Raw genomic sequence first — 27,817 nt, 5'->3', positions numbered from 1 at the left:
TGCTGGATGGCCCGGAGCCCCACCGCCGTGTCATCTGCAAACTTGCTGAGAGTGCAGTCCACGCCATCTTCCAGATCATTAATGAAGATATTGAACAAAACCAACCCCAGGACCGACCCTTGGGGCACTCCTCTTGAAACCGGCTGCCAACTAGACATGGAGCCATTGATCACTACCCATTGAGCCTGACGATCTAGCCAGCTTTCTATCCACCTTATAGTCCATTCATCCAGCCCATACTTCTTTAACTTGCTGGCAAGAACACTGTGGGAGACCGTATCAAAAGCTTTGCTAAAGTCAAGGAATAACACATCTACTGCTTTCCCCTCATCTACAGAGTCAGTTATCTCCTCATAGAAGGCAATTAGGTTAGTCAGGCATGACTTGCCCTTGGTAAATCCATGCTGACTGTTCCTGATCACTTTCCTCTCCTCTAAGTGCTTCAGAATTGATTCCTTGAGGACCTGCTCCATGATTTTTCCAGGGACTGAAGTGAGGCTGACTGGCCTGTAGTTCCCCAGATCCTCCTCCTTCCCTTTTTTAAAGATGGGCACTACATTAGCTTTTTTCCAGTCATCCGGGACCTCCCCCGATTGCCATGAGTTTTCAAAGATAATGGCCAATGGCTCTGCAATCACATCCGCCAACTCCTTTAGCATCCTCGGATGCAGCGCATCCGGCCCCATGGACTTGTGCTCGTCCAGTTTTTCTAAATAGTCCCAAACCACTTCTTTCTCCACAGAGGGCTGGTCACCTTCTCTCCATACTGTGCTGCCCAGTGCAGCAGTCTGGGAGCTGACCTTGTTCGTGAAGACAGAAGCAAAAAAATCATTGAGTACATTAGCTTTTTCCACATCCTCTGTTACTAGGTTGCCGCCCTCATTCAGTAAGGGGCCCACACTTTCCTTGACTTTCTTCTTGTTGTTAACATACCTGAAGAAACCCTTCTTGTTACTCTTAACATCTCGTGCTAGCTGCAACTCCAAGTGTGATTTGGCCTTCCTGATTTCACTCCTGCATGCCTGAGCAATATTTTTATACTCCTCCCTGGTCATTTGTCCAATCTTCCACTTCTTGTAAGCTTCTTTTTTGCCTTTAAGGTCAGCAAGGATTTCACTGTTAAGCCAAGCTGGTCGCCTGCCATATTTACTGTTCTTTCTACATATTGGGATGTTTTTTTCCTGCAACCTCAATAAGGATTTTAAAGAATCCTTTTAAAATACAGCCAGCTCTCCTGGACTCCTTTCCCCCTCATGTTATTCTCCCAGGTGATCCTGCCCATCAGTTCCCTGTGGGAGTCAGAGTCTGCTTTTCTGAAGTCCAGGGTCTGTATTCTGCTGCTCTCCTTTCTTCCTTGTGTCAGGATCCTGAACTTGACCATCTCATGGTCACTGCCTTCCAGGTTCCCATCCGCTTTTGCTTCCCCTACTAATTCTTTCCGGTTTGTGAGCAGCAGGTCTAGAAGAGCTCTGCCCCTAGTTGGTTCCTCCAGCACTTGCACCAGGAAATTGTCCCCTACACTTTCCAAAAACTTCCTGGATTGCTGTGGACCACTGTATTGCTCTCCCAGCAGATATCAGGGTGATTAAAGTCTCCCATGAGAACCAGGGCCTGCGATCTAGTCACTTCTGCTAGTTGCCGGAAGAAAGCCTTGTCCACCTCATCCCCTGGTCTGGTGGTCTATAGCAGACTCCCACCATGACATCACCCTTGTTGCTCACACTTCTAAACTTAATCCAGAGACTCTCAGTTTTTTCTGCAGTTTCATACCGGAGCTCTGAGCAGTCATACTCCTCTCTTACATACATTGCAACTCCCCCGCCTTTTCTGCCCTGCCTGTCCTTCCTGAACAGTTTATATCCATCCATGACAGTACTTCAGTCATGTCAGTTATCCCACCAAGTCTCTGTTATTCCAATGACACCATAGTTCCTTGACTGTGTCAGGACTTCCAGTTCTCCCTGCTTGTTTCCCAGGCTTCTTGCAGTTGTGTATAGGCACTTAAGATAACTCGCTGAGTTTGAGACAGGAGTCCTCCCCTCTTGCACTCTCCTGCTCGTGCTTCCTCCCGGTATCCCATTTCCCCATTTACCTCAGGGCTTTGGTCTCCTTCCCCCGGAGAACCTAGTTTAAAGCCCTCCTCACTAGGTTAGCCAGCCTGCTTAAAAAGATGCTCTTCCCTCTCTCCGTTAGGTGGAGCCCATCTCTGCCTAGCACTCCTCCTTCTTGGAACACCATCCCATGGTCGAAGAATCCAAAGCCTTCTCTCCGACACCACCTACGTAGCCATTCGTTGACTTCCACAATTCGATGGTCTCTACCCAGGCCTTTTCCCTGCACAGGGAGGATGGACGAGAACACCACTTGTGCCTCAAACTCCTTTATCCTTCTTCCCAGAGCCACGTAGTCTGCAGTGATCTGCTCAAGGTCATTCTTGGCAGTATCATTGGTGCCCATGTGGAGAAGCAGGAAGGGGTAGCGATCCGAGGGCTTGATGAGTCTCGGCAGTCTCTCTGTCACATCGTGAATCCTAGCTCCTGGCAAGCAGCAGATCTCTCAGTTTTCTCGGTCGGGGCGGCAGATAGATATCTGGGACCCATGGTCTTCCATCTCTCTGCTGAGACAGGTAGGTTCACTCGCAACTATAGTCCTTGCATTTCACAACTCTGTATCTAAAGTAAGGGTGATTTTGGTGATCTTGATTCACTGCTTTTAGTCGTCACCAGCAATGTACATTTCTTAGGTCTCATTTAGTCATCAGTAAGGCTACAATTTAGTCACGGAGGTCATGGCAGTCACAGATTCCGTGGCTTTACTGGACATCTGTGACTTTTTGAGGGTTGAAACCAGAGCCATGTGCCCCTGCCCCATGGCTTCTGGTGGGGGCTGCAACCAGGGCTGTGTGCCCCACCTTGCCCCACAGTGGGGGTTGTAACTGGAGCCATGGGCCCTTGCCCTGCGGCTTCCGGCGGGGACTGCAGGCAGGACCAGCCCTACCCCACGGCTTCCACAGGGGGCTGCAACCGGGGCCGGGCACCCCTGTCCTGCTTGTATAGCTATTTTTAGTAAAAGTCATGCACAGGTCATGGGCTCCATGAATTTTTGTTTGTTGCCCATGACCTGTCCATGACTCTTACTAAAAAATAATCATGACAAAATCTTAGCCTTAGTCATGAGCTGCTGTTTGCCACTTCTGCAGAAAAACCCTCCAAATACAGTATAAAGCAATGATATTTTCCCCGAGAAACACTTAACTGCTGCTTTTGTCATTGTGATATGAATGAGGCAAGTTCATTTAAAAATGAGATATACAATAGCAATTAATGAAATCAGGCATGAAAAAGACATCACATGGTCGACCTGATTACAGGATGGCTTTCTGCAATGGACAGTAAGTGCCAGACATATCTATTTTGTACCATTTAACCAACTGTGGCTGACAAAACAACAGCTGTTGGTTGAAGAATCTGAACAGCTACCATTCATAGCAAGAACTTGTAAACTGTTTGTGTCAAAACCTTTACTCACTCAAAAATTCATACAATGGGAATGGAGGAAAGTTCACATTCAAGCTGGGGCAAAGAAAAGATTCTGGTTGCAAAGATATTTAATGTTGTGGAGCCAGATTATACTTCTACCCTTATTCATATGAATAGTAATTTGTTCCATGAGTCTTGCCATTGATTTCAGTGGGACTGCTAGCAAAGAAAGCTTCTGCTCATTATGAGTAAGGTTGGCAGAATCTGCTCCCCCTCCCTTCCATGCAATTACTGAACACGTAACATTACTTTAACAAACTATTTTCAAATGTATCATTCAGATGATATAAAATAGAGTGAGAAACTTAGGTAAACTTTAACTCCAAATACACATTACTGAATATGAATGTTAATGTTTTCTAGAAAAAATATATTTTATTAGAGCAGAGACAATTGTTTCTAACTGATATCAAAATGTACCTTGCCAATTCTCCTTTTCAATATGCATAATAATGTCTATTCACTCTAATGGGAGCTATGCATAGTTGAAGATTTATTCACCAGAGTAAACCCAAAGACTGTCCCAGTCTTTTAGGTTTCCAAAAGATCCAGTGGCCTTCTAGTCTTCCCATATGCTCTGTGTGTACACATGTTTGTGTGTGAGGTAGATTAAGGCAATTCAGGGCCCCTGACATACCACAACAGGAGTGATGGTGGGCTACCCTGACACTTCATTTGCCCAGAATTCCATTTGGAGTGGCGCTGGCTAAGAGTTCCCTCCCCACCCCATGAAGTATAGGGGCTGGACCCATGGCACTCTTCTCCTCCTGCCACACTCAAAGTAGAGGGTCATGGAGTTAAACCCTATTGTTTAACAGTATGGTGCAGTTTACACTTTTCAGAGTTATTGTCCCAGGCTGCCTGCAAATGCAGGCAACCATTGCTGTACCAGTTATACTCAGGTCACATTTTCAAGCTTTTTTTCACAACCATGAAGGCTACCGACATTTAGCATCCACTTAAAAAAAAAAAGAAAAAAAGATTCTGATGTAATCTTATGACCTCAAGCACAGATCTCTAGTGCATTTACCTTAATCCAGCCCTGTCTGTTGTTATCATCCCCCTGTGGCAGCCAAAACACCTATTGAGGTTTTTTTCCTTCCAGTAGAAGTTGAGTTGATAAACAGACAGGATTAACTTTCCCCCACCATGCTCCTAGCAAATATGCCATTATGACAAGTAAATGCAGAAGATCTCATTAGGATGGATGCTTCATGGCAGGGAACTGACTAATGTAGCATTTTCCATTCAGAGTTTTGAAATTGAGGAGCTGTTCAATTAAAAGCCTGAATCATGTCATTCCATTGAAAGGCAATATTTTTTTCTTTAGTAAAGTAAACAGAATCTGAGCTGCATCAACCTGTCTGCTTTTCATAATATGCATATTTTCTCAACATCCAGAGAGAATATTATTTCTGGATCAATTTATATTGTACACATTACAGCATCAGTTGTATCCATATTAACAAGATTACTATATGTCTTTCAATCCAACAGTTTTTGATGAAGCCGGAGTCCTTGCTACAGAGGTGCTAGCCTCCCCTGGAGCTGGATATAACCACATCCACAAAATACTTTCAATTTCTATTTTCTTACACACTCTCTATAGCCTATTCACGTGCAACCCAGTTACTGGATGAGAGGAAAATCACTACACACTATGCTCCACCATATGTAGTTCCCAAATGTGGTGTCATGTCTTCTGAGGGCAAATTTCAGAATGTCTGTCTCTTCTGGCAATAGTTTGTCTTGTCTCTGTCGGTGGATAGGCTTGTGTATCCATCCTCCACTGAGTGGCTTACGAATGGTGTCATTTTAATTGGTGAGGGAACTGGTGCCATCTATTAGAAGCTCTTCCCTCTTCACTCCATGAGGCTGGGTGGTTTGGATTATCAGCTATCTCCAGTCCCTCTTCCTCAGGGACCCTCACTGTAGAGTTCATGTTTGCCCCTTTACTGAGTCAATATTGTGCTAGCTGCCCTGGTAAAGGTCCCTTTCTCTAGCAATTAAATTCTACTCAGTACACTTCTGATGTTCTTTCTTATGATACAAGGCCTTTCCTAGTGTCAGCATGTTTCTCACTTTCTGTTTTTTGGCTTAAAAATCAGAGAACATACCACAATTGGCTACCACTGTATGCAGTCCACCTGCACGGTTGGCTGCTTTCTGTAAAACACAGCTTTTCACAGCTTCAGATAGCCCACCTTGGTCCAGAAAACCTTAATCAAAACTCTTTGAAGCTATGTTGTTCTAGAAGTCTCCTTCTACAACAGAAAGGGTCATATGTTTTCATCTTCGGTGTCCACTATTCATGACTCAAGCAGTTCCTTGTCTTCCCTATTGAGTATAGGTGAGCACTCAAACTTGATTGGGGCCATGTGCGCGCGCACACACACACACACATACACACACACACACACATACACCCTTCTGTCTGGAGCTGCACTTTTCTGACAGATTTTAATCTACAGTAAAGAAGAGCTCATGAGAAGCTGCTGACCTAAGGTGTGATCTGTCAACAACTTCATGGCTACCTCCTGGAGATATTCCCTTTAGTGCTCCTACCCCTCTGCTTGTGCAAATTCTGCTCACCCACCATAAAAATCCAAAGAGAACTAATCCATAAAAAGGAGTTGTGAATCAGTTAGTTATTGAACACTTAGCATGCCTTTCACAAAAGCAAGGAAACCAAACATTAAACTACCTAACACGCCATACCCTCTACTCCTCCACTCAAAAGCACATACCTTACTATTACCACAAAATACAAACCTCAAATTTAACTGTGTCCCATAGAGATGCCAACCTTCCATCACCCCCTTTAACCACTCTTTTAGGCCCAACCCCATATCAATTAACTTTTTGCAGTTATTGTTTTCCGTTTTTAGTATCCTACATACAGATGCCCACTATGGTAAGATGAAATAATAATAGTTTGCCATTGAGTTTTTTCCCTTTCCCAATGTGTATAACCAATTTTTTTCTCTTTCCACCCCCTTCCGCCCCAAATCTCTGTAGTGTGTCCTTAGGTTTGGCTCTGAAATCAGGCATGTTTCCTTATTCCTAGTTCCCTTTAGTTTCCGCATCAATCACTATATCATCCACTATGTCTTACAAACCCAGCAGACTTGACTCTACCTCTATCAAATTCGAACCCAGCTCTGTAATTGCTTCTCTAGTCTCTTCACAGCACTATAGGCTCAGGACTATCTGCACTCAATCTGAGGGTGTCTCCTCCTGCTGGAAAGCTAGGTAGACACATAGACTCATATCTGTACTAAAGGTCCTAGAGTCATACGCTGGTGGTTCTATTCATAGGTACCAATTAGCTTTCTGCCTGACCTGACTCTGCTACTCCTGGGTTAGCATTATGTCCACCATGTAATCTAGGTCACCAAAGGATTACTGAAGGGACAATCCAATGTCACCACCTGAGCAAGTTCCCTGATTAAGCTGGGAGTTCGCCCACTGCCTTGGTCTCTGACCAGCTTTCCCTCCACTCTGGACTCTCCTACACAGGACAACGACCAATTTTGATACAACTAACAGTTTCACAACTCTGCCTTTCTTCCCATCACACTGTTTTTGTAACTGCTATCAAGTCCTCTTTCATAGAGTTTGATCCACTTACTGTCACCTGGCACCTGCAGATTTGAACCACCCAGGCCACCTATGAACTAGGCCAGTCCCCTCTGTTCCATTGTTTCTCCAAAAAGTATCTAATAAGTGCCCCTCCTCCAAACCACTCACTCTAGCTCTGCAAAATCCAAAATTCCTCTGATTTGTTATGAAACATCTCCATCTGCCTCTTTTCCCCATATAGGACAGTGAGCACCTCAGACAGGGACTCATAATTATGGTGCTTATCCATGTTGACTGAGGTGGCCAAATGTGCCATCTTTGCTTTTTGAGCACCCAATCAATTTACTTGTTATTTCAAATTGCATCAAGAAAATTTCTCTCCCAGTCTCCTTCCTTGTGATTAAATATAAGTGCTTTTGCTGATCCTGACTACTTCTCCTACCATTCAAGTGTGACTCATTCCTGCCCCGGATTCCCCACACAATTCTCTGGACTCCTCAGTTGGCTGGAGAACTCTATTTATTCACTAGGCACTTTCAGCAGAGAGTCTCTATGTGTTGGCTTCCTCTCCAGTTCTCCCTGCCTACTTGCAACCCAGCCCTCTTTCTTGGGTTTTCCTAGGCACACACATGGTCACTGTTTGGTATAATCTTTGGTGGCATGAGTTTAGTTCAGCACTATCCCCTCAATCTGACACTAATGAAGAATTGGTGTGGGTGGGCTGAATGAATGAGGCAGGATCATGTTTCTTTAAATCTGCTTTAATGGAAGCAGAACCTCTCTGCAGAAGTGTCTGTTTCTCCTAGGGCTGCCTGCAGACAGAATCATATAAAACTCGTCATTTTCCATTCCCTTATATGATCCCTTTATATCTGCCACCATGCAACCCACATAGTGGAAAAAATCCATCACAAGATGATTTACTGCATCTAATTCCTTATATGCAGTATGGCACGATGATTTACTGCATCTAATTCCTTATATGCTGTATGGCAAGCCATGTAACTGGCATTTCTGGAATGATGGTGTGAGTTTTCAAAATGTCTGCTTTGTACATTAATCCCAGGTCACTGTGAACTTTCCTGTCATGTTCTACATATACTGCAACAGAAAAGCATCCCTCTTACATATTTTACCACCTTTGTGTATACACAACTAATCATCCCATTCCCATTGGCATGCAAATACATTTTCTCATACGAGAGTGACTCGAATTTTCCTGAGAATGCTGTCCTTGAATTCGCCTATATAAGCTTGTTGTGTTACAGAAATGTCGTTTCTCTATTAATTCTTATTGCAGATTTTCACATTATCTAATGCTCCCTAATAGTTTCAGTTGGCTTTTGACACTGATTTTTGTACATTCTGGGATGACTTTAAAATTAAAGATTTATTTTGTACCATTTCCTCACCCTGCACCTCATGACAGCAACAATTTTTCATTAGCCTTCTGGTTAGTATGAGTCTACAGAGTGTGAGCTTACAGATTTAACTATGATAGCAAGCCTTTGGCTTCTCTGCCCTAAAGCACAGAAAAATCTTGCATTTGCAATGTAGCCTTTGTCCTTTCTACCCTTCATTCTACCAGGATACATTTTTAAATCTTGATTACTACATCGTTAAACCATATGTTGTCACCGAATTATTAGAGTCTCATTACATATAGCTCTCCCAATTTGACAGCTGTTATGCATTTTGCATCAAATCCCACTCCTTTTATTAACTTCTCTTGAACATTCACATTTCTGATATTACTATAGAGCCTACTTATTTGGCATGTATTTTTAGAATGGCTGTGAAAGCTGTTTCAGCGTTTGTTGATTAAGAGTCTATTTGTCTTCTTCAAATGTAATTTCCTAAATATAGCAAATAGGTATCAAACGTTTTTATTTGTTTCTTATGAAAACCTATTATTAAGAAAGTCTATCTTGTGTTAAATGATACTAGAAAAGTAGTAGTTCCGTCTTACAACTGAAGCTATGGTATAATACATGTGAAAGAAGATTGACAGTCAAGCGGCAGTAAGCTGCTAATTAGTACACAGTTAAACAGTATGAAAAACTGAGGTCTCTGGCTGAAGCATTTTTGAAAAGTATTCTGCTAGTTCACATATGTTGTGCTAAGTGCCGGTGAATAATTGCAGGTGGTTGAGTGCTTCCATGCATGGATTACTAGTTTTCCTCTCCCGTGGACATTTTCAAGATGGCAGGGAGGAGAAAGGAACCTCTTCCAAATCATGAGAAAAAGTTGAAATTGCAAATTTCTTTTAACCAAATACCTGAAAAAAATAGTTTGCATCAAAACATTGTTTTGATAATTTCTAAGTTTTACTTCATTCAACCATTTAGTAAAACATAAGCTAAAAGCGGTTGAAATTGGAGTAAAACTTAGAAATTAGAAACTCTCTCTCTCTCTCTCTCTGACTAGTGTGGCAGGTGATTAAGAGGGATTGCTACACTCTTTCGGGGCTAGTGACGGCCATCAATCCATATGTGTGAATGATGATATATCATTATCTATTATATCTATGTAATTAGGTTTTGCCATAGCTCACAGTAGGCTAAGAACTTTCCAAAGAGCAAATTAGTAACAGCTCCTTCCCCAAGAAGTTCACAGTCTAAGACTAGACTGTTGTTAATTCTCACATGCTTTTTAAAAATCTTTTTAAGTATAATGAGCGATGAGCACCCAGTTCTCAAGTGGCTGTGTATGGGCACAGCAGTAGTCCTGCATGCAAACACGTGCAGAGGCTATCTCTACCTCCCTGCAGGTAGAGCCCAGGGCTAGATAATAGGATTAGGATACACACTTAGGGTGAGACTGCAACAGGGCACATGCTCTAGAATGCAGTTTATGAAAGCTGAGGGATAGTTACACATATTTGTCAGTTACCATATTTGTGTATGTGTTCATGGAGTTTAGAGTTCACTCCAGGGAATATAATATGCCAGAGTGAGCTCATGTTTCCATGGTGTAATGTTTCCCATGTCTAAAAGGAGAGCCCGGGAGAATCATGGAAGATATAGTCCAACCAAGAAGCCCAGGCAACAGAGAATGGGAGCTTGAGGTATCCAAACTAAAACTGTGGAGGCAATGGAACACTATTTTTAAATTGATTTCTTGTTTCTGTTTTCAGGTTAAATTTGTTGGTATTTAAATCTCTGCCAAAAATTGAAATTTTCCATGGAAAATGTCAATGAAAAATTATTTATCTTCACCAAACTTTTTTTGGGGGGGAGAGACATTTTTTGGCCAGTTCCATTTCTTAGTTTTCAGTTCTGTTTTCTAACCCTCCACTCTTTCCTAATGATATGGGAAAGGGTTTGCATGATTGGAATTTGTGTGAGGCAACTGAGTGTGAATTGAGGGTTCCATTTGATTGAGTACTTCAGTTTCCATGGGGCAACTTCAACTTTCCGCCAGTGATCAACAGATAGTTGAGTACTATTTAAAAACTCTGTTTAAGCACTCTATTCACTTTTTCCTATATACAGTTATATATTCCTATACTGCCTTCATGATGCTGGTATCTGAAATGCCTTCTAAAGATAAACATAAATATCCTAAACCAAACCCAGAATTAAACATACTGTATCAGTCTTCTTACATCATATTAATAACTTTGGGATTTAAGTGTTGCCAACCTTCATGACTTTATTCTGAGTCTCATGATATTTGATAAGGGCACAGTTTGTAGTCTATAAACACCTTATCTAGAATAATGTTTTGTTTTTAGTTTCATAAACTACTTTGACCACACACATTTACACAACATTTTATATAGAGCAAAAAGACTCTTGAACATTATAAAATATGGCAATATTTATACATTTATATTATACATTGTCATGCATAATTTATTTTAAAGAAATTAGAGCACAAATGTTGTATATTCAAGTGTTTTGTTTCTAAACCCTATTCCTCATCCTTTTTTTCTACCAGTCAGCTGAGAACTGATTAGTTTCTCAATCCCACTTCAAAATTTTAACTACTTCTTGGGAGATATGGAAAGCTCAAATAAATTATCATTTCTCATTACCTTTCAATCATGTTCCAACAACCATTCAGACACCTAGAATAGCAATCTTTGTCCTATCCGATGGTGGAGGTGATCCCTTCTCTCCATTACAGCTCTTCACATCCAGCCTTGAAGATGGGGATATAACTCCTTTTTTTTTAACTGCTGTACAAGTCATCTAGCATGAGTAGATGATGGGTGACACTAGGAGCTTCATCATTGATTTAAAAGAGTTCAGTATAAAGCCCAGTGTCTTACCACTGAAGACCCAGCAGATACATTTGTAAATACGTACTCATCCTCTTACAGCTCTAGCCTATTATAACAATCTAGACTTGGAAGGTTTCTATTGATGATGCATATAGTGTGTCAGGCCATAGCACTACTCATTGCATTAAATTTAAATTTTAATATCTTGTGTGGTATTTAAATGTTTAATAATCTGAAACATTTGTGTCAGAGGAAAAAGAAGTCAAATTGACCACATTTATCAGACTAAAAGTCTAGCATGAAATATTCTGCTTCATTGGCTGCTGTTGACTCTGCACCTTAATTTGACAGGGAAGGCAGGTGAATGATCGGCTCAGACACTTGTGTCACTGACTAAATGATCTTAGTTGAAAATAAATGTGCTAAGAGAAAGTAAAAATACTTGCTTTTCAGTTTATGGAAGCTGTGTGAAACTCTACAGATTTGGTGATTAACTACAAATCTTTTCTTTTTGTTTAATCTGTGTGGTCTCACACCCCATACTATTGCTTTTGGTTTGGGATTTGAATGTATTCAAAGTAAAATTGAGGCAAAACAGGTGAGTTTTGCCCATTTTCAGGTTGAAACCAAGCAAAACCACTAAATAAGATTTAAGACCAGAAGGGACCATTTGGTTAGCTAATCTGATCTCCTGCATGATACGAGCCATAACCTCTGGTTGAACTAGAGGATATCTTTCACAAAGGCATCCAGTCTTGATTTAAAATCTCTGAGTGATGAAAAAATCCACCAGATCCATTTTTAAGCTTTTTAAATGGTTAATTGCCTCACTGTTTAAAAAGTGCATTTTATTTCCAATTTAAATTTCTCTAGCTTCAATTTCCAGATATTGGATCTTCTTATGTACTTCTCTAAGTTAGCGAGCTCTATAGTATCATATTTTCTCTTTACAAGGGAATTTATAGACCATGGGAAAAGCCACTTCTTAACCTTGTCTTTGACAAATGAAATACAATGAGCTTATTAAGTCTCACTGTAAGCCAGGTTTTCTAGACCTTGAATCATTTTAGCGGGTCTTTTCTGAACCCTCTCCAATGTCATAGTTTTCACAGAAAATCATAAATATCAACCTTCCACCTGAAACATGGCCTACAGTCACTTCCTTATTGAATTACAATTATGAACAAATGCTTTTTAGACCATTATAAAAACTGACAGGCAAAGAAGGATGTTGGAATTGGAAGGAAAAAGAATACTGTTATGATTTAAAGGAACTGGTTGCTATCGTGACTTGTATACACTTTTCAAATCCATCAGTGGCATAGAGATTGTTTAAAATGATTGTTGTGATTGACCTTGCATGTGTGGATGTTTGAACAAAAGATGTATCACCATGAAGATGAACAAGTTTGAATAAAATAAGAACCAGCCTGAATCATTGCACATCTGTTGGGCTCAACTCAAAACTCTGCTAAAGATAGAGAAAATTCACTATTTTTCCCCTTATTTTCATGCCACTTTCAACTCCTGATTCTGATTGAGGCCAGGAGCAGAAGTAGCAAGCTATCAATACCATGAAAGAGGTTATTCTTGTGGGTCCAAGTTCAGGCCCAGGCTGTGCACAGACATATGCCAAAAAAATGAAACCAGGAGAGGAAACTTTAGGTACAACACTTGCATTCCACTTCTGGAATTCCTAAAGCTTGAATAACAGAAAGGAGCATTGTAGAGTTCAAGACCATGGCTGATACATTTTAGACCATGTGACTCTTGAGTCAGTCTGACCACATCTTGCAAAGATTACACCTGCCCCCCCCAGTAGGAAAAATCTGCACTAGGGCAGTATATGGGCCAGATCCATTTGGAATGACTGAGTGTAAAATAGCATACCTGCCCTATAGCATCATCTTCTGGCAAAACATGGTTCAGCAGCATCATGTCTCAATTTTCCTTTTTGGACTCATGAGAAACTCCATACAGGCTTTTCTCTGTCAGTAATACCCTGGTTTATTGTCATAAACTGATCCAATGAAAAAACAGTCCTCAGGGTTCCAATTCCATCCTTCCCAGCCCTACTTGGCTGAACCCATTTTCTACTCCAACTCTCTGACTGTGTCTCTCCCAGCTTCCCAGGAATCTTTCCTTATCTCCCTGGGCTGAGAGAGGACAGCACTGAAGCCTCAAACTCACCTGCAGGCACCTCCCCAGCTTTTTGCTTTTTTCTCTTTTTTTTAAATGGTGAAGCCGCTTTGACTGATAATCTATAACCATCACCAACCACAATTCCTCAATTTTAGCAATTTATATTCTCTCATTTTGCACCTTGTCTTTCAGATAACATAACACCACCTTTTTAATACCCCATTTCCCCAATGTTTTTACTGAATACATAACATGATTTTTGTTACCTTAAGATGTTTAAATTCCTCAGAAAGCTTTTCCGTTCTTTATCAAAGGTGATCAATTGTTTCTTCCTTCTTGAAACATGCACACAGTCTATCTTTGTGTCTACTTGAAAAATATTTTTGTTTAAGCCACAATGGTCAGTTAGTACTCTAAACAAAATCACTTCATTAGTCCTGAAGTATGTTGTTATCTTCAACTCTAGGGCACAATTCAAAATATCTTCTTCCTCTCTTTTCATGAATCCAAATTTTTTGCCATTCCTTTTTTAATTCTTTTTACTAGGTTTTTGAATTCCTGTTTGCTCAAGGATATTTCTTTGTCAATCCTTCCATTTCTTACAGTGTTTTAGATGCTTTGTTCACCATTTTTTCCGTTATCCCTATATGCTCTGAGATCCAAACTAATGCTACATGTATACCTATCTGTAGTACTTGAGTTATTAGAAATATAATTGCATTGATTAAATCTCTTCTACATACTGAGACCACCTTTTTATCACCATAAAACCTGAGGTTAAATTAAAAAATAAAAATGACTGCTGCTGCTGGGTGCACATCCCAGACCCAATTTAATGCTAGCCTTATTGCTACTAGTTCGGCTCTCATGAAAACTTCATAATCAGATATTCTTTTGGGTGTACTAATTCCTAATTTTAGCATACAGTATGCTGTCCCCACTCTTCCTGGTTTTTTTTCTTCCTTTTTTGAATCCTTCTGTGTATATTTGACAAAACCAACTCCACTTTTCCTCTATATAATGGTACACTTCATTTATAATACTTACCATCTCTTATTTACCCTTAAGTTTATAAAATAAATCTAAATCCAGTATTGAACATGTGACTTTCTATCCATAACTAACAGTTTCCCATGACTAAAAGTTTTGACTTCATTCAATTTTACCTTGTCTTTCAACTCCGGCATCCACTCTTCAACTCGAATGGCATATGGAGTTCTACTGTGTGCTTAAGTTCTTCTATCAGATTCCCAACAATCCTCATATATTCATTTGGTACTTTCATCATTGCAATTCCCATTAACTTCGGCCTGGAAAGTTAAGTCCAGTAGTTTTATTTGTAGTTTAACTGGCATTTCTGTAGCACACATATAGGTGTTGTAATAAATGCACCACATGCAATTCATAGTATGTGGGATTGTATTAATTTAAGTTCTGATTTTGATGCTGGCCTATCCTGGTCAATAACTGGTCTGTTTAAGGCTCTGTGCAAAGTCAGCGTTTTTTTCTTATCTGCCCCCCAATTAGTACCTTCAGGACTTTTAAGCAAGTTAATCCTTCCTGTACATTTATCTTAAACAAAATCTATATGATCTTTCCAAAGTAATTTAATATCAAATATTACTCCTAAGAATTTAAACCTTTTAACTGTATATCTATTTGTCCTACATACAGATACAGTTTACATTCCTTTGTAATTTTCCTTTTTGTAAAGATCAGTCCTTTGATTTTGGCAATGGAAACATTAAACCCCAGCACTTCCTCAGTCAGAGGTCTCTTGTAACACTTTGATTTTCTTTTCTGCCACCTCAACAATCTTGCTCCTAACCCACAGAGCACAATCATCTGCAAATAGAATGACACCTACCCCAGCACTTATTTGTTCTGGGAAATCATTTATCATAATATTAAATAAGGTTGGGCTGATAAAAATGATACACCAGAGAGAAGTGTTAACATTATATATATTCAACATAATATTCCCAACTCTGACCTGTGTGGTCCTTTTACTCAAAAATTCTCTAGTCCACCCATATTTCTTTTCCTTATCCCTAGTGTATCTACACTGTACAACTAGCCTTCCCTCCATGGCATGTCATACACGTTTTCAACATCTAGACACACAGCTATCATAAAATCTTTGCGCCTTTTACTTCTATGTATTTTGATTTCTAATTTAACAACGTAATCAATGATGCATCTTCCTCTCCTAAAACCACCCTGTTCCTTGTCTATAATCCCATTGTTTGCCAAATAGACAACCAATCTGCCATTTACCATTCGCTCCATAATTTTACCCAGACAGCATATAAAGGCAATTGGTCTATAAGCATTCACTTCATGGATAATTTGCCTGGTTTTTGTATAGGTATTACTACTGCATGTTTCTACCCTACCAATATCCTATACTGTTACATAATTTCAAAAGAACCCTCAAATTGCTTTCAGAGAGCTATTTAAACACTATTACATAGGTTATCTTTACCTGGTGGGTGTATTCTTGCTGATATCAATAGCTTTCTCAAGTTCTCACATGCAAAATTATTCGGTGTATTATCTTCATGTTTACCTCAACTACATATAGATCATGGCTGTCTTCAATGAATAGTCTTTTAATATGATGGAAAACTTCATCATTACTCACCCCTTGAAAAGCTTCTGCTAAAACTGTTGGTTTCTTATCAGAACTTCTAACTATGTTGTCAGTCCCAATGAGGCCTGGGTTATGACTACTATTAGTCTGAATTCCATCCATTCTTCTAATTTGCCTGTGTATTTCTCATGTCTTGGTATCTTTATTTATCTGCCTGCACTGCTTCCTCCAACTCTTTTTTTTTGGGGGGGGGGGGAGTTAAATAATTCTTTTTGCTATTTCCTTAATACTTCTATATTTCATTATATCTTCACTATTCATTGTATTTTTCACTTTTTATAGGCTTTGTTCCTTTCATTCACTGCCATTTTGCACTCCTCATTCCACCCTGAAAGTGACTTTTCATTTTGGGGTACTTTAATATCTTAGATATGGCTAGAGTAGCTGCTGCTATTAATCCCTTTATTACACTATTACAGAAATGCTCTGTCATGCTTATTCAAAAATTCACCACATTTACTGGTAAATAGCTCCCAGTTATCTTTCTTAAAATTTCAGGTGGTAATTTTCCATTACCTTCAACCTTATCTTGCCCTTGAAAGGTAATAATTATACAGAAATTATTGCTCCCCATTCCTTTGTCCTTATAGATTTCCCATTTGCAATTCCTTGCAATAACTTATATTATAATTCCCAATTCTAAGCAGGAAAAACTACCATCTGCTGCATTAAATCTAGTTGGGGTACTATCATTTAAAAACTTTGGATTATTTTCATCCTTGAATTTTTCTAAGCTTGTATAATTTTTATCAGTTAGCTTACTTCCTTACTAATTGTCTCACTTAGTTAATGACTATTTAGGTCTTTTAGCTTCTTCACTATTTCTTATAGCTCTGAGATTTCTAATTTCCCACACAGGTTATAGATATTATAAATCCTTAAAGAAATATTTCTCTTCTGCATTGGGAACTCAGCACCACTGCATTCTAGGTTTACTTCTTCATTCTTTAATACTATGCAGTTTAATATTTCCCTCTTGCAAGTACAAACACCTCCTCCTCTTCCTAGTTCTCAGTCTTGCCTAAAGGAAATTTTAAATGCAGGGCTTTTTTTATTCAACCACGTTTGCTGGATACTTATATCTGCTTTAATTTTCATTTCCAGCATATTTTCTTTTAGTTCTTGATCATGTGCGATCAAACTTCCAGCAAAAAATTGTGATCCACATACTAATCATATTTCACCATTAACCTCATGCAAAATTGTATGAATACATGCCACTGACAAATTGCTAATATACAAGTATTTTTCCTTTGCCCTTGCTATATAATTTTCATTTTTTTCTGATTTGTTTTCCCAGTTTGTGATGTACAATTTATCACTTCTATCATAAATGCAATAAACCTTTCTTTTTTCATTACTAATATATCATTGCCTATTCCTTTCATAGTGTTTATCATGTTCTTTGTAGAATGAGGCTGTGTCTGCAGATCCCTTTTTCCTATGCTGATTGTCTTTTACTTCTCTGCCTGATGCTTTGAGAGTCTCCTTAAAGCTTCCACATAAGATATATTGTTAACAATTTTTGGTTTTTGTATCTCTTTAGCTTGTCTTGCTATAATATGCCATCTATATGCTGGACTATGACTCCCACCACAATTACTACATTTGACCTCTGTCCTTTCTGTATAATTTTCATAGAAATGCTCCCTCCCACATTAACTGCAACTCATTTTCCCTTTACAAACAATTGTTACATGTCCATTGGCACTTTTAATACCTTAGGGGAGGGGGAATATATGGTTTAGTTCTGAACCTCTGAATTCCTAAAAAGGAATACAAATATGAACCTGATGTTACTTTCTCAGGTAGAATCCCTCCCTTAAATGTAATCCTCACTGCTGTTGATGGCTTACTTTTTCCTCCTTGTATACGAATTAGTCACTTATTTGCTAACACTTTATATTCTCCGGTGCTTTTGATGATCTTGTCATTGGTCAGTTCTCATGGCAATCCATATATAACCCCCTTCATTTCAGTCAAATAACTTTGTAGCTGGCATTTATTTTAACTTTCTGTAGCATCTTAGTTTTTAGCAGTTTATCAGCTTGCTGTTTGTTTTCACAGTCAACTAAAAAAATCCCCATCTCACGGCTTCCTGGCTGTTTATCCCCTTTAATCCACTCAGCCACTATCACAGGGTTAAGGTCACCTAATCTTATTTCTTTGGCTAGGGATCTTACAATTATAACACTTTGGTTTATTTCTTTCCTCATCTTTTTGTATTTTTGCTGATATCACAACAGCATCTGATTCTGCTTCTACTCTTTCCCTCCCCCCCCCAATTTGTATCCATTCTCCCTGACTAATAGATGCAACTTTATTTGGGGTCAGAAAATCTTCCATCTCTTCCAGCCCTCCCCACCTTCCTCTTCCTGTTTCCCTCTTTATAAGGCCCTGGTGCCTTCCTATAAGTCTATTTGGACAGCCAGTAATCACTGGACCCTTCTCCCTCTTAAAGAGGACAGTCACCTTTTGACACTGGGACATCCCAGGAGTTAGGGATTTTTAGCTTCACCTTTAAATTTAAAGTAGGAAAAAGTATTCTACTATAAATGTATGTGCCATGAGGGAATAACTACAACACATGTCTGCAACTCCCTTCATTTCAAAGACAAAGCTTCATCTTATTTTCATTTGAAAACTTGTTATCCATCTGGACCAGACTGAAAATCCCATGTTTGTCTCTAACACTGAGTACACTCATTCAAAATAACTTCAAATATATAACAATAAATAGGAAAAAGTTAATATAATCAAAGATGCAACAATAAAATAACACTAATTTAAATATTGCCTCTAATAGTTTGTAGCTATTACTCCTGCAATACTCTGTAATACATGGAATTTATATACAGAAATCCAAATAATCTCTTTATGTTCTGTATAATGTTAGAACAGACCATCTTTTTTCTTTTTTAGCAAAGAAATAGTAGCACACAGGGGGAAACCACAAAGTGGATCTACAGCAAAGCCTTCTGTCTGGCATCAAACTGTACGTACAATCTGCTAACAAGCAGCAAAATGAAGAAGAGGCCTAAAGGTCACCTCTGAGCTCAGCTTTCTACTCTTCAAGGAATGGTCCTGTGGGAACCCACCAGATCTCAAAAGAAAGCCAATTCTCGACAGTTCAAGGTGTCAGGTTAAAAAGGAATACAAATATGAAAGTTGGATAAGAGTTCTAAAATTCTGCAGGAGTTGTAAGAGCAGCATAGAAGCTATACAGAAAAATGGTAAACAGAAAACTTTCAGATTGCAAATAAATAGGAAAGCTTGATATGTTGTATAAAGCAGAAATCATAGATTGTAGAGAGGTATAGAAAGTGCATGCTGTTGTCACTAACTATACCTGTAATAGCCACACCTTGCATCTGGAAGTTATACCGTATAGTTTTATTTTGTATAGCAACTTGCATGCAAGTCTTAGCCTAGCATTGGGTACCATGAAATAGTACATACCATGTAGTATAAATTACATTGATTTAAAAACATTGTGTGGTGAATAAATTAATGCATATAATTCTGAGACCAATGACACAAGGAGAGAAAAATATATGCTTTAAGCAGAGATTTCAAAAGATCTCCCTACAGGGCAGAGAGATATCAGAAGGCTGGTCCTGGTAACAGAATTTGCAAGGGAAAAAGCTCTCACACCAACACTATGGAAACAGAAACAATTTAAAATTGGATACTGTTTCCTGTCGCTTCTTGTAGTTTGGTAATGGAATGGATACTTTTTAAAGAAAAGGCAGAATCAGGATGAACAAAGTATTTCAGATATAAAACAAAGGTTCTATCAGTTTCATAAGAGTCTCTTTACTTATTTGGCTTTGATTTCTTCTTAAGTGGAACATTGGATTTTGTGAATGGTGAAGGTGCATTTTGTTTTAAATTAAGGCACTAAATGTACTGGTAGTTTTCACACAGCCTGTCTGGCTATCTCTTCTGAGCTTTCTGCAAGTTTCTGTGGCATTGTGAATTTAGAGGTGCACCAGAATGAAGTTTACACTCAAGACTCCATGTGATTTGGAGAAAGCTGCAAGGCAGTCAGAGGCTGTTAGACCTATTGAGATCCCATGTTTAATTTTCTGAGACATCAACATAGGTTCAGTGTCATGTTGGGAGAAAGAGAGGTGTAAATATCTGCACCTTAAAAAGTTTAGGTGCTGTTCAGTCTTTAATGGTATTGGGGCTGCACAAGGGTTTATGGGAGCTCAGGACAAAATCTGAAATTGAGGCCCCCCCCCTTCCAAAATATTACTACTGAGGTAGCCCAGGGTTGGAGAGCGAGCCCATACCACACTCACTCTGCAGTGGCATTTTGGCTCTTGCCTTATGGTGCTGGGCATGGCTTCCCACTCCACGTCCCATGACAGATTTGGCCCAGACATGCCCCTATTGTGATGGGGACCTACCAGGCCAAATTTCAGCGAGTGTTGCTGCAACCCTGCACACCCATTCACAACATTACTTGATTTAGTGGCCCTCTCAAATGGGGGACCAGGGGCAAAAGCCCCTCCCCTCTGGCATCTCTGGGTGCTTCTGGTTCACAAAGAACCAAGTAAATGAAACAGCCATAATGACTGCATAAGAAATAGAGGAGGAGAATCAATCCTACATAAATGTTCAATGGTAATATCAGTAGGGGACCAAAATATTTCCAAGGCTGTGAGATTTAAAATAAAAACAGGTAAAACTTACTGTTACAAATGAAAAGAGAAGCACTAACTGTAAAAGTGTTTATTGATGAAGTCTAGCTATATATTTGTATTAAAATATTTTCAAATTCTACAGGAGACAGCTTCTACTTGCCTGCTAGAGGAAAAACAAATGACTGTAAATTATTTTGTGCTGATTTTTTTTTAAATCCATAAATATAGCAAGAAATATGTGGGGCAATTTATGCAGCACCTCATTTCAATATGTACCATACTGCAGCAAGATGTAATGTTTTTCTGTTGCTACAATATGTTCTCATGGTAAGCAAATATTATAGTACACAATAAAATAAATGCTGATTTTTGTTTGGTCCATTGTAGATAAATAACTAGCAGGTGAACCGCCTCAGAGTGTGATAGTTTCATATTTCATAAATAAAGCAAAGTCAGCTATGGTCAGTACTTGGATTTGAAACCTCCCAAAGGTGCTTCAAAAGCTGTATTGGTTATTCAACATATGTAACTCTTCCTTCTGAGTCAGTATACTCCCAACACACCCACATGATGTTAGCAGAGCACTCTGTTGCTTGAAATACTTGATTATTTGTATAACTATAGCACTGAGGAGCTGCAGTCATGGACTGGGACCACATTGTGCTAGGTGCTGTACAAACACAGAAGAAAAGGCGCATCCCTTCTCCAAATAACTTAAAATGTAAGAATAAGACAAGAGATGGATAGAGACAGACTGATCAGTACAGGGAAACAATGGGTATGTCTACACTTCACACTAAGCCTGGGCTCTGACTCAGGTTTGAGCCCAAGCCTCACTTCCATCCACACACAGATAAGTCTGGGTCAGATCAGCAAACATTCAGGAGCAGTGTCCTAGGACTCTGCTAGGGGCTGGATTAGAGTCTGAGTCCTGCTGGGACTCTGGTCCAAGTTCTGTCATTTTTCTGTTTGGACACAGGTTGAGCAACAGACTACAGTCATGAGGTCTGTGTAGTGTAATAGTGGATGCATTAGCATGACAGTGAGACCTGGGTTTACAATGCAGTGCGGATGCTCAAGCACAGGCTTGGAAAGGCTAAAGCCACAAGCCTGGGTCCCACAGACTAGGGCTTAATGTGCAGTGTAGACATAGCCCACGAGATAATACTGTCCAAATAATAAAACAAACACATGGAGGAAGAGGTAGAACACACAAGCAGAGTGAACAAAGAGATAGCAGCAAACATTTTAATTCCATTATTTGGGGTGCGGGGGAGGGAGGTAGAGCTGGTTGCTTAGAAGGTCAACTAAATGGAAAAAGGGAACAGAGTGGCATGGGCAGGTGGAAGAGGCAGGTGTGGAGTGAAGCTGAGGTAAAGAGACTGATGAATAGGGGGGGTTGGTGTGCAAAGCTGTGCTGTATTTGTGATATCTCACTCTCCAAGAAGGCTGATGGGGAAAGATGGACTGAATATAGGGAGTGACATTGTTCTGGGTTAGGGACTTCCCCACTGCTGAGCAGATCTTCAAATCCTGCCTGCTAAGCTAGTTGAATTTTTTATTTTTTCTCCTTAAGCAGCTGACTAACGTGGCATTTGAATATGTAGCACAGTAAGTTTAAGTGGTAGTCTGGGCATTCCCCTTTAATGCCTAAAGACAGTACTTATAAACCTAGTTAGACAAATGAAATATAGTTCCAAGCGTTTTAGCAAGAGTTACTTTAAAGATTTTTTTAGTCAGTTTAAATGATAAAAATCAGAGGTGTTATTTTTTAAATAGGATATTAGAAGTCTTTTGATCCCCTGAGAACAGAATTTAATCAGATTAAGGCAAGATAGCTGTGATGGACAGAGTTATTTATTTAGTGGCAGCAAGGCTTTTCATCTTTGGAAAATGTTGCATATTCTCTTAGTATTAGAATAGTACAGCACTGAACTTTCTAACAGTGTCAGTATGTGCCAGAAAAGTGATTTCATCAAACAGGAGCATTCTGTATTGTAGACTGAGCCTAACAAACTTAGATTTACAGAGTCCTAATCAAAAATCCTATCCACTGGCTTTTTAGTATGGTAGATTTACCATTTTCTTTTAATTTCTACAGTGAATTTATTACTTGTAAAGGTTATGAGATTTGGTAACACTGTAAAATGTATATTTCTCTTTATGCACAGTTCACTGACAATAGTCCAAGCTTTCCCTAAATTGCCCCACCACTGTGTATCAAGTCTGTTAAGGCACTAGCTCAGTCTCTATGCCCATTCAATACTTGTTCTTTCCGATGAGACTGACAGATACTATGGTGAATGGTGTACTCAATAGATATTGATAGAATTCTTATTTAGACCTTGGTGAGATCTTTGGGGCAGGTACTGTCTGCATTTTGTGTCTTGTATAATGTTGAGCACATTGTTTGGTTACTTAACAAATTAGTTTGCCTTGGATTTTTTTTTAGTGGTTTCAAACAGTTGAGAACATCACTTCTTGTTATATAGGCCTCTGAACAGTCATCAGATTTATTCATTGGATTCAGACTAGTGACTTAGAGACAAAAGGCTTTATCCTCAGTTACTAATCCTCTGAACTCCCCTGTAATATGTTTACTTTTACATTTAAAATAACAACAATAAATAATACAGGAGTTGCCTATTGCAGACATATGGAATACATGAAGCTACACAAATTCAGAGTGGAAATAAGGTGTATATTTTTAATGGTAAGAGTAATTACCATTTACTTGGAACAATTTACCAAGGGTTGGGGTGGCTTCACCATCACTGACCATTTTTAAATCAAGATGGGAGGTTTTAATAAAATATGTGTCCTAGGTATTATTTTGTTGAAATTCTATGGCCTGTATTATACAGGAGATCAGACTAGATCATCACAATGGTCCCTTCTGACCTTAGAAGCTATGAATCTGTAAAAGTGTCTTTGTTGAGTACTGGCTGGCCATGTGTTTGGCACTGTACAAAGCACAAATGAAGATTTGGTCTTGAAGATCTTGCACTATAAACTAATTAGGCTCCGAATCCAGAGGGTAGTCCAGAAGATGAAGCTATCTTAAAGCTCGAGTTTTAACATTTTATTTGGTGGAATGGATGGTTGTCTGTATCTTAATAACATGGGCAGGCTCTTTGGAAGAAGTTAGTTTTTAGGAGGTTTTTTGAAGAAAGAGTGTGCTGTGATGGAAAGAGTACCAGAAGTTTCATGGAAGAGCTAGCACAAAGAGAAAAATGGAATGAGATTCATTGGTTGAGTAAAAGGGACAAGAAGAGTAATGAGGAATAAGATAGAGATGCAGCAGGGGTGGAGTTGTTCAAAGAATAAAAGCTCATCTTAGTTCAGCATAATGTGAAAGGAAGTCAATTTAATCAGTAGAAGAGAGGAGTGACTTGGTCTGAGAAGTAGGTAAGGAAGAAGATTTTTTGCTATTGATCTTTGAATAGACAGCATGGGAACTAGAGACCAGAAAGGGAACATTGCAATAGTCAATGTGATACATAACCAAGGCAGATAAGAATTTTTGCTGTCGGGACAGAAAAGAAGGCTTGAATTTTTGAGGTTTTATAGAGAAAGAATTAACAGGATTTGGTAACAGCTTGTTTTAAAAAGTTACTATGGCTTTAGTCCTGATTTACACTGTAGTAACAGCAGAAAATCAGAACCACTATTTCTGTCTAAAGTGATTGAGAGGTTAGTGGCTTCTTAATTGCTCTCCAACATGAAAAAATATAATCTATTGAAACCATTTCAATCTGTTTTTGTCAGCTGCAAACTACTGAACCTGTTCAAATGCGAATTTTAATTAACATGTTTTATTGAGGTCACCCAGAGCATCTAATTCTTTTGCTCCTCAGAGACAATGGCCCCTTGTTGTTATAAATCTATCTGTTGCCCTTGGGAACTTTAGTTGTGAACTCAGCTTGAGTCCTATTTCTCTACTGCTTCTTGTATCTGTATTTCTCATTTGGTATCAGATATCCCTGCTAAATTGTGCCCTTTACCGGGGTGAAATTAATAAACCATTTTTGTATAAGGGTAAGATGGAGTCATTGTTGTTCTCTGATTTGCTCAAGCTGTTTAGGCTGTCAGGCACTGAAATCTGAGAAACAAATGATAATAGAATATTTTACTGAGAATCACCATGTTTTCTGGATCTCTATTTCTTTGGTTACCAAGAAGTGTTTTTTTCAACATAGTATGTGTATTGAATTCTGTACATAATTCTGTCCCTGAAGGATTTTTTATAGGATGAACACAAGTATAATGGCTCCCAGCCCAGGACCAAGAATTATTTTGATTCATTTGACTCCCTGTATGTTACACAAAAATATATCCCTAAAAATTTTGTTATGTTACTGCTTGCTTGTGACTACAATGAAATATTTAGCTGTAACAAATTATTTCATGTTAAAAAAATAATTTTAAAATAATCTCTGGATTTACTGCCTTCATTTCTTACTGAGCATGACTTCCCTAATATTGATTTGGAGTAGGTCTGTCAATTAATCGCAGTGGACTCAAGCAATTAACTCAAAACAAATTAACTATATTTTAAAAAATGGTCACAATTAATCCTAGTTTTAATCACAGTGTTAAACACTAATAGAATACCAATTTACATTTATTATAAAGCCCCCCACCCACAGGTAACATGGAGCAGGGAGAGTATGGCATTCCTGGGCTATGTGCAGGGCGGGGGGGAGGGTCACTAGGCAGAGGAGACACATGGGTGGTTATGTGTCCTCCCCTTTAGATTGAGCCCCCTCAGCATGGGAAGGCATGAGTCATCCATGGTTGTCAGTGCTGAGGGGAGGAAAGTGATTGAACTCTACTCTAGTTCTATCGACACCCACAACCAGCAGTTGGATGTTCCTGTTAAAATGGGCATCACTGAACATGCTGATTAAATCAATGGGGCCACTCACACCTCTCTCTAAGATATCATATCAGGCCTCTCTCTTGAGACTCAGGGCAGGTCTACACTTAAAATGCTGCATCGGCACAGCTACACTTTGCTGCTGTCACACTTTAATGAAGACACTTTACCCTGATGAGAACGAGTCTCCCATTGGTAAAAAGAACAGGAGTACTTGTGGCACCTTAGAGACTAACAAATTTATTAGAGCATAAGCTTTCATGGACTACAGCCCACTTCTTTTATGCTCTAATAAATTTGTTAGTCTCTAAGGTGCCACAAGTACTCCTGTTCTTTTTGTGGATACAGACTAACACGGCTGCTACTCTGAAATCTCCCATTGATGTAGTTCATCCAACTCCCCAACAGGTGGCAGCTCTTCCACTGATAAAGATTTTTCACACCTCTGAGCGATGTAGTTATGCTGATATAGGTCAGTAGCGTAGACCAGACCTCACTAAGACATGATATCCTCAGGATCCTATCTGAAAGATTTACTTTGCAGTAACAAGAGCTAGAAACTTAAAATTAAAGCTTAAATTCTGCAGTACATGATGGAAAAGTGCTGCTGTAGCTCAATGTAAACACTGTTCCCCTTTCAGTCTGATCCCAAGTACTCTGTAGCTCCTTGCTGTGGGGCTTTTTTATGATTTTTCCACAGTGGTTTGGCCCTTCTCGTGGTTAGGTTGACTAAGCAAAGCCAACATCTGTTATCTTCTGGAGCTTTAGCAAGATAGAAGACCCCCAGATCTTTTTTGTCTGATCAGAACTATAGTTGTTCTTAATCGGAAGAAGTCCCTGTATTATTGATTACAGAGGTACATTTTGTACAACAGCAGCAACTCTCCTTCACAGACTTTAGTCTAGTACACATTTATTATTAACCCCCTTTGAACTGTACATATACCAGTCTATCTTTTTCTCCTATCTGAATTTATCTGATCAATCCCATATATATAATGTGTATGGGGATGGAGGGGCAAGGGTGTTTGGGGATCACTTTTTTGTGCTTGTGCCATTGGAACAACACGTGGTTTTATTATATTATTTTTTATTATTTCGTTACTATTGTTTACATTGCAGTGTACTAGTTGTACCCCAGGTAGAGATGGTATTTTACCTATTTCACTGAATGGGTATGTAAGGTGTGAGGTTAAGTGGCCTGACTGAAGCCCATGCAACATGTCAATAGTAGAACATAGATGAAAACAAAAGAATTTCAGATTTTTTTTTACGTGTTTTCAATCCACTAGATCTTGATATACCCATTCATGTATCAAGTAAACCGAGAAAACAAAATCCAGTTACTTGAAGAAGCAGAGTAAGAGGATACTAATTATAAGTGTTCAGAGTACTATAGTTGAAGTCACTTAAGTGTTTCCATTAAAAAGAATCTTTTATATACATATGCTTCTTTGAATCAGCCATACAGTCATTGTGATGGGGGACCAAATATGAAAATGCTAATGTTGTGTCTGCAGAAAAACGGAGTTAGAACTTGATTTGAAAAGGGTGAATTGAATCATAACAACTCTTTTCTTAATATATATATACTGAAATGCCTTTATGCCTCCACCTTCCTCTGCATTTCCTTATTTATCCAATCTTACCACATCACCTTCCTGCTCAAGCTGCAAGTATAAAAGAGATAATTTTCTTATATAGATTTCTTCAAAATCTCTACCTAAAAATGTTTGAATATATTATTTGCAGACTTATCAAATTTGAGGGCTGTATGTGTCAAAGACATATGCATAAATTAACATACTATTGGCCCATTATTATTCTCTAGTGCTTTAGTGTACAGTTTGCTGGAATATGTTTTTCAGGCAAGCTTCCAAAAGCAGCAGAATAATATTAATGTCATTTAAAGTCTGTTACCTTTTTGATTCCTAGCAATATATATTGCAGTAGCTAGTAATTCACGACTTTCATTTCATGGTTAAAAACCAGAACAATGTCTGACCTTCTGCTACAGTACTTAATGTCGTTATGGATACACTAGTTTGATTTGGCCAGGCCATACCCATGTGCATTTAGTGGCTTGTCAATAGAAGTTATGCAATGAAAGGATAAAATGTCAGCCCTTTCAGCACTACAAGA

This window comes from Malaclemys terrapin, chromosome 5, assembly GCF_027887155.1.
Source record: "Malaclemys terrapin pileata isolate rMalTer1 chromosome 5, rMalTer1.hap1, whole genome shotgun sequence".
NCBI lineage: Eukaryota > Metazoa > Chordata > Testudines > Emydidae > Malaclemys > Malaclemys terrapin.
This window is presented reverse-complemented; position numbering follows the sequence as displayed.